Consider the following 9,579-nt stretch of genomic DNA (forward strand, 5'->3'; position numbering starts at 1 on the left):
CTCTGACCCTCCAAACATGTTTTTTATTATATTTTAAAAAAGTTATATGGCATACAAAGTGATTATGAAGGCAGAGAATGTATGAATTTTTCCTCATCCACTTTATTCTCCCCATTATAATCATTATTATTGAGAGAGTACTTTTAAACAGCACTCAAGACAATTCTCAACTGTTAGCTGGTGTTTTAATGTGAGGGCTCAGATATATTTGGGGACTATGTGGTGCCAGATATCAAACTGGGGTGAGAAACTTCAAAGACACTTAACCTTTCTACCACCTACCTGTCATCAGCATTATTTTGTACAGGTGATAAAAGCAATACTATTTTGATGACTAGAATGGCAAAGGGCAATGATTTATTAATGCTCAGATTGTTAGCTTGATTGCATTTCATATTTATTTTAGGTTATTATTTGATTAGCCTGGTGAAGAAGTATTCTCAGTTTTTATGAATTATAAAAACAATTAAAATTACAAATATTTAATATGTTTAGAAAATAAGCAAATGGTGGATCATATTTATGGCAATATTTATTTACAGAACAATTTGTTGATTGTTGAATAAACTAAATAATAGTTTGTCAAAAACTAAATATTTGTTAAAAACATAAGTGAAAGGTCCATGAGGTAGTATTGGGTCTAAGGGGTTCAGGGATTGAATCTGACTTGGCTAAATGCAAGTGTCCTACATTCTGTATTGTTGCTCCAACCTTAAATTTCCTTTCCTCCAGGGGCCACATATGGTCCATAAAACATCACCAGAGTGACTCCTAAGTACCTCCATGTGTGATCCCCTCAGCCCTGCCATGAGTGATTACTGAGCTCAGAGGCAGGAGTAAACCTGTGCAGTTCCAGATGTGGCCCCCTCAAAAGCAAACAAAAATTAAGTGAATGATTAGTAATATGAAGGATTAGTAAATTAATAATATTTACTTTTAGTGAACGATTAGTAAATTAGTAAATGATTATTAAATTAGTAATATTAAAGTATAATAAATTAAAATATTGGAGTTACATATTATGTTACTCAAATATTTTAGCCATATTTAAAGATTAAGATTACATTAAATACTATAATGTTAAACATAAGTACTAGTTTTCTTTCTAACAGCTCGATTTTGTTTTGCTTTAAGTTATTTATTCAGTAAGAATTTACTGAGTGTTAATTAAGACATAATTTAAGAATATGGTGCTATATAAATAATAATGAAAACATATAACTATAGAGAAAATTGAGCTTGTCTCAAAGTGTCCAAATTCTTTCACCCATCAGCAGAAGATAACTTGATTCTTTCCCAGTGTCTGTTGTATGCAGCAATACAGAAATAGATATACACAGCACATATATGCAACAGGTAGCAAAAGTAAAATAGATGAAACACATATCATACTTTACATTAAGTGCTATGAACAAAAATTATGTGTATTAATTCATAGGTAATGTATATGTAGGAATAGATGCCAAAGTATGTATTATCATCTAACAAAATTTGATATTGTGAAGCATATTCATGTGTTACTTATATGTTATAAACTATAGACCATATAATTAATATATGTCTTAAGACACATGGCAATGCAGTTTATAACATATACATCAATACATACTAAATATTATTATTAAAGATCTTTAATACTTAGTATTTTAATACTTTCACTACCCATAAAATTTTAGCAGTTATTACATTTATTCTTGTAGTTGTGTGTATTCTGGTATCTGTTTTATTACAAACCTGGTATAAAGTTTATTAAATAGACTTATCTTTGTTAATAATACTTTAAAATCACAGAGTGACTTTACAAAATTCAAGTTTAGATTTTAGAGAATTAAAAAGAATAGCCTACTTGTGAAAGCCATTTCATCTATATTAGATTTTATTCGTATTTATTATACATTACTTATTCATATATGACATTTGACTATTAGACATATACTTCCTGAGATGTTAACTTATCACTAAATTTTAATATGCGTTATTAAGCAAACTGTATGGAGAAAAGCAATTGAAATGCCTAATGTTTTAGAAATTTTTACATGAGAAATGTTACACTTGCCGGCCAATTAAAAATAACAACTCATTCTATCATGGTTTAATATGCAATTGGCTAGAAGGCAAAGACCAGATCTATTTAAATTATTTTTCCTAGTATCTAGTCAACTATCATTCAAGTATGTAAAGTTAATTAAAACTAACTGATAATAAGGATGAATGTTCCTTTAGGGATGCAGAAAATTCCCCAGATATGAAATGAGGAACCGAAAGTGCAGAAAGGGACATTTAGCAATATTCTTTATCAAAATTAGAACAAATTAACTAAATTGGGTGTGGTCTTCTGTAACACCTAAAAGTGCAAAAATAGTTTAATGGCTGTTTCCAGGTGCAAGAGATCATGACTGTACCTATGTATACAGGTGAAAATGGTTCACATATGAAAATGGCCAGGGAGTTCAAGGAGAGAAAAACAGATTTATTTAGCAGCTGGTTAGTCTAGAATTTACGAAAAATAAATTTTGAAGTTCTATATTTTTAAAAAGTCTTATTAAAATAAATACATATACTAACTCATACTGACTCAAAGAAAAAACATTAAGTATTTGTGCCCTCTAGAAATGAGATACTAGTGTTTTTGTTATGTAGGACAAAAGTAAATCAATATCCCTACTATGATGTAGATCTTAAATTAAATATCTATGTTTTAGTGAAAGTCAAATTGATGAGAAGGGTTGAACTTGAAATTAAAAGAAGTATAATAACAAAAGATTGTAGCAGAAATAATATTTGGAGCTTAATATTTGAATTTTATAGTTCTGTGATACTCTTTGAAACAAACAAAAACTATATAATTAAATACTTATTTCTTTTTAAAAATATTGTCATAAAATCTACTGCCACTTTGATGGGGTTCTTATAACCTAAAATATAAGAAAATATAATTCTGGGGCCAGAGCAATAGTACAGCAGCAGGGCAATTGCCTTGCATGCAGTGGACCTGGGAGGGATCCAGTTCAATTCCCGGCATCTCATATGATCCCCCTGCCTGGCATGAGCGATTTCTGACTGCAGAGCCAGGAGTGATTCCTGAGTGCTGCAGTGTGGCCCAATCAATCAATCAATGAAATTTAAAAAAATAAAATATAATTTTGACTTTTCACTATGAAGTACAAAGACCTGAAAATTTTATATCATGAGTATAAACATACTAAATAATTGAACAAAGCATAATTTTATTTCTGTGATTTCACCCATCACTCTCTGTGGTAAGCTTCATGTCGTGATCTGGACCTTCTTTTTTTTTTTTTTTTTTTTTTTTTTTTTTGGTTTTTGGGTCACACCCGGCGGTGCTCAGGGGTCACTCCTGGCTGTCTGCTCAGAAATAGCTCCTGGCAGGCAAGGGGGACCATATGGGACACTGGGATTTGAACCAACCACCTTTGGTCCTGGATCGGCTGTTTGCAAGGCAAACGCCGCTGTGCTATCTCTCCGGGCCCGTGATCTGGACCTTCTAGTCCTCCTCTATTTTGTCTCTGAAAACCATTACACAAATGTCTTTTATTTTTCTCAAAACCCATAAATGAGTGAGACCATTCTGTGTTTATCTCTCTCCCTCTGACTTATTTCATCAGCATAATAGATTCCATATACATCCATGTATAGGAAAATTTCATGGCATCATCTTTTCTGATGGATGCATAATATTCCATTGTATATATGTACCACAGTTTCTTTAGCCATTTATCTATTGAGGGGCATTTAGGCTGTTTCCAGAATCTGGCTATTGTAAACAGAGCTGCAATAAATATAGGTATGAGGAAAGGATTTTTGTATTGTATTTTTGTGTTCTTAGGGTATATCTCTAGGAGTGGTATAGCAGTCACAGAAATAATTACACTGAGAACATTCATAACAAAATGTGACTGTATGAGGGAAGTAAAAAGCCTGTCTAGAGTACAGGCTGATGTTGGGTGGGGAGGAGGGACACTTGGGACATTGGTGATGAGAATGTTGCACTGGTGAAGGGTCTTAAAAAATGATTGAACAAAGCAAAATCATTCTGTTATTAGATAAAAATTATGATCCATTGTCTGATATATATTAAACAACTATTGTTTAATTTAATTTTAAAAGTGAAGATCAAATAAGTCAGATTTTAATTATCAGTAAGAATTATGCATCTTTAGGGACTGGAATGATAGGACAGTGGAAGGGTACTTGTCTTACACTCGGCCCAATCATGACAGACTTTGGTTCGATCCCTGGAATCTAATATGGTCCCTGAGCCTGGAGCAATTTTTGAGCACATAGCCAAAGTGAGCATCACAGGGTGTGGTCCAAAAGTCAAACAAACAAACAACAAAAAAATTATGCATCTTTAATAATGGAAAGATCTATGTACAAAGAGAAAAAAATGGAATAACTGAACCTTAATTGTCTGTATCTGATGACTAAATTACACAAAAATAAGTTTCATATTATTAAAAATAAAAGCAAATTATTTTAGCAAAATGTTTCAGACCAATAAAGTGTTTTAAGAGAAAATTATAAATACTGTGGCATTGATCTACTACTATAAAAAAATAAAAACTCAAAATACAAACCACAAATCACTCAAAATTTATGTGTGCTTTAAGTTGTATTTCATATATAAATACTAATCAAGTCAGAACACCCTGTGATATCATGTTAAATTTTAGTGTTTATCAAAACTGTTGTCTTTTGTCTATGACAGGAACAACTGCAGAAACATACAATTCTTAAACTTAAATTTAAAGTTATTAAGGTATCATGGTTTACATTAGTACTAATGTTACTGTTTTTTTATATAAAGGCATTAAACCATGACCACCAACGTCAGTTCTGTAACCCTTCTAGCAATGTCCTTGTAACTTCTCCCCACTCCATCGATTATTACCTTCTATCTTATCCTGTTCACCAATCTCAGCTCTGTCTTCAGATCACACTTTATCTACCACATATATGTAGGATCTCTGGACACTTCTCTTTAACCTTCTACTCACTTTACTTAGAATGGTATCTATCTAGTTCCATCCAAGCTGTGGCAGAACACAAAATTTCCTACAGCATAGTAGCTTTCCATTGTGTATATGACACAATAGCATTATTCAGCTATTTGTCCTTGGGCATTTGGGTAGTTTCCAAATCTTGTCTATTGAAAATAGTTCTGCAGTAAAAGTGTGAATTTTCAAGTTGGTGCCTTTGTATTCTAGGAACAAATGCAAAAGGGATAAATTACTGGGTCATATGGAAATTTTAATGAAGTAGGTTATTGTCTTGCAAAGAGGAATGAAGGTCTCCTTTTCCATCATATTTTTACCTTCAAAAGTTGTATTGGCATTCAGATATAGGTTATTTCAACAGGTATAAGGTGACCTGGTTGTTTGGATTGGTATCTCCCTAATCATCAGTGATGTGGAACACTTTTTCATATTTCTTTAGCCATCTGTTTTTGTATTGTTTTGATTTGCTTTTGTTTCGGAAGAAGAGGCTATCCACTTCCTATTTATTTATGAGTCTTGTGAATACTTTATATGCCTTGAATTTTAGCCCTTTGACATGTACAGTGTGTGAATATTTATTCCATTCAGTATTTTTCTTTGAAACACATCTTTCACACTGCATAAAATATTCAATTCAATGTAGTACCATATGTTTATATTTACTTTGTTATCTTGACCAATTCAGTTGAATTATTGAACATTACGTATAAAGTCAATAAATGTAGAGTCATGTCTATTTTATTCAGGGGCTATTTTATGAATTTAGGTTTAATATTGAGGCATTTTACATATATTTTGAGGCAACCTTTGCATATTGTATAAAATAGGGCTAAATAAATAACTTTTGCAAAAATCTAGTCTGTTCTTTTAATACCATTTGTTGATGAGTATTTCTTTCCTGCAAGTAAGAATCATAACTCCTTTGTTGTAACTGGCATATATTCTGGAGTTTATTTGCTGGCTCTTAATTTTATTTAACAGTTATAAGAGCTATATTTGCCTACAATAATACACAACTTTTTTTTTTATTTGTTTGGGGGTCACATTAAAAGTGGGGGCTGGCAAGGTGGCGCTAGAGGTAAGGTGTCTGCCTTACAAGCGCTAGCCAAGGAAAGGACCACGGTTCGATCCCCCGGTGTCCCATATGGTCCCCCCAAGCCAGGGGCAATTTCTGAGCGTGTAGCCAGGAGTAACCCCTGAGCATCTAATGGGTGTGGCCCAAAACAAAACAAAACAAAACAAAAAAAACACTAAAAGTGTGTGTAATTTGCTCATGGCTTTGTGCTTAGGGATCATCCCAGTGGTGGTGCTCATTGTCCATTTAGATTGCACCCTGATCAAAAACTTGAGAGGTAAACATATCAACTATCCCTCTGGCTGCTCAGATCTTTTTAATATATAATTTAATGACTTCTATGAATAAATCAGAATATAGCAACAATACATCTTCCTATTTTCCCATTTGAATCACTATTCTTTTTTTCTTTTTGTTTTGTTTTGTTTTTGTTTTGGGGCCACATCCGGTGACACTCGGGTGTTAATCCTGACTCTGTACTCTGAAATCTCTCCTGGTTTGGGGATCATATAGTATTCCAGGGATCGAACCCAGGTCCATCCTGGGTAGTCACAGGCAAGGCGAACACCCTACCGTTGTGCTATCACTCTGGCCACGCTATTTATTATTCTTGTCTAATCACTGTCACTAGGACTTCTAGTACCTTGTTGAATAATAGTAGTGAAATTTTATACCCTTATTTTTCTTAGAAGAAAAATAATTTGTACCTCAGGTATTATGTTAGGTATAGATTTGTTGTATATGATATGGGTTATATTATGATTAGTTTATTCTATCCATAGTTATTAAGAATTTTTCATAAGTGTAAGCCGGAGCCATAGCACAGCGGTAGGGTTTTTGCCTTAAATGTGGCCGATCCTGGAAGGACCAAGGTTTGATCTCCATCCCATATGATCCCCAAGCCAGGAGCGATTTCTGAGCGCATACCAGGATTAATTCCTGAGCATCATAGAGTGTGGCCCAAAATACAAAAAAATTAATTAATTAATTAATAATAAGTAAAAGAGTTTTTATAAGTATCTTGAACTTCATCAAAATATTTCTATGCAACAATATATGTGGTAATATTTTTTTTTCTTTTGTTAATGTGGTATATTTCATTATTGAGCTGCAGTTATTGATTTAACTTTGCATCTCAGCAATAAATATCACTTGATCATTTTATGATTTTTTTAATTTATTATTATTATTTTATTATTATTATTATTATTGCTGTTGTTGTTTTGTCTTTGGTGGGGCAAAACCAAATAGAACTCAGGGCTTACTCCTGGCTTTGTACTCAGGAATTAAACTTGGAAGAAAGTGAACTATTATATATATATAATATTATATAATATAATATATATATAATATAATTAATTATAATTATAATATAATATAATATAATATATATATATATGGCTCACCACATCTAGAAACCTGGATACACATTCTTCTCCAATGCACCGGGTCATTCTCCAGGATAGACCACATGCTGGCCCATAAAACATACCTCCATAAAGTCAAGAGGATAGAAATTTTATAAAGTACCTTCTCAGATCACAAGGCACTAAAATTAGAAGTGAACTACAAAGGGTCACAGAGAAAAAACTTTAACACCAGGGAATTAAATAGCACACTGCTGAACAACCAATGAGTCAGGGATGAAATCAAAAAGGAAATCAAAATATATCTGGAAACAAATGACAATAAAGACATACACTATCAGAATTTATGGGACACAGATATTAAAAGTTTGATAAGACTAGAAGAGGTTCAATATGCATGGGTTTGAAGATATTTAGGATTTTCTTTTATATTTTTGTGTATATATATTCACTGTAGATATACAAGACAGAGGAAAACATGTTTTCAAAATGTTTAAAAGATGTTTTAAATGTAATGTTTGGTAGCTTATTCCTTTACCTTTTGAATCATAATTACATTCCTACTGAACCCATCCTACTTAGTCATGTACACCTCTCTAACTTAGTTTTCTTTTAAAGTATAATTTATTAGTCATAAAAGATGATTTCTCTATTGTTCTATTTATTTTATAAAGCATTTGATTAAATGGTTCAGGCTATGTTGATTATATAGACAAATAGATGAATGTCACAAACAACATTTTAAAATTACATATCTCAGTCATCTTGCATCTCATTTGTGAAATTCTGATTATCTAATTATCCTATCTACTACAAATTATCCATGATCCAGAGGCACAAAATATAAAAGGGATCAAAAGGTTAAATTTTCAAAAATTAAAACAATTTTTTCTTTGAAGATAAAAATGCTACATTAATAACTTATAATATTACAGAGGGATTTTAAATCAGTACCCAAATTTTTATAAAACTCTTGAGAGAATGAATACTGGGATTATTACTGAGTACAGGAGTTATTACCCAACTCAATTTGGATTGCCAGCACCCCTCAAATCCTTAGCACTGTGCTGGCTGTAGCCCTAGAGAAAATAGTAATGCTAGGTATGGCAAAGCTAAGTATGCCACTGTGACCTTTGGGCATCATTGGAGGATCCAAGATATCCCTGGAACTCATGACCCTAAAAACCACTGTAATCTCAGGTCTCACATTGAAAACATATAGTACATAGCCAGAGCTGGCATACAACCCTGATAGGATCTACTTGGGAATACCCCTAAAAATTAAACAGGTCCTTCTGAAATATATCAATGGTAAAAATACCATATGATGAATGATCCCACTATATTATATTTTATATCATATGATATAGAATGAAAGTATAACAAAAGTAATAATAAATCAATTTTAATATGGAGAGTTTTAAAAATATTTTAAGAGAATTTCTCAGAAGTTATTCTATCCATGTTTTTAATTCTATTTGTTTGAAGGTCAGACCCAGCAGTATTCAGGGCTTATCCTTGACTCTTACTCAGGTTTCATTTATTGAGGAGTTTGGAGAACTATATGGTGTTAGAAACATAAGGTACTTGTAAGGCAGGCTCACTGTTCACTGTACTAAGCCAACCCTAAAATTATTTTTAGTATTTAATTTTTTAGACTTATTTCAAGTGAAAACTTGAACTATAAATTTTGAGACCATTTGATTCTAATTATATGATAAATATTAAATTTGTATTACATTTTAGGAGAGTAAAGTTTACATTTTAAAAATAAGGTGGTGATTTTTATGAATACAAAATATCAAGAATATCTCTAATATGTACTTTTAAGTTTTAATATTATTTTTGTGTAATATTGTTTCTGTGTTTAGTTCATGTCTTAAACAATCATACTATGCCACACTGTGACACAAAAAACTGTGGCACACAGAGAATATGTCTGGCTAATAATCTAGAGAATTTTTCAGTAGGAATAAGTTCTACGTTCTGAGGAAGATGACAATATTCAGGGTCTAAATATAGGCTAAAATACCCTGAAATAAAACATACTTCCTTAAAAATATATTTTGAATTTAGTTATATTAAAACTTTTAATATTGTACTTTTTCTTTTGTTGATA

At 31.9% G+C, this 9,579-nt stretch overlaps 1 protein-coding gene across 2 annotated transcripts in view; it reads left to right on the top strand.

Moving 5' to 3' along the window:
• The window catches only part of CADM2 (cell adhesion molecule 2), a 1,096,781-nt gene that overhangs the window by 938,983 nt on the left and 148,219 nt on the right, over positions 1-9,579 (top strand). The gene's annotated exons all lie outside the window — the stretch shown is intronic.

Source organism: Suncus etruscus, chromosome 13 (assembly GCF_024139225.1).
Source record: "Suncus etruscus isolate mSunEtr1 chromosome 13, mSunEtr1.pri.cur, whole genome shotgun sequence".
Taxonomy (NCBI): Eukaryota; Metazoa; Chordata; class Mammalia; order Eulipotyphla; family Soricidae; genus Suncus; species Suncus etruscus.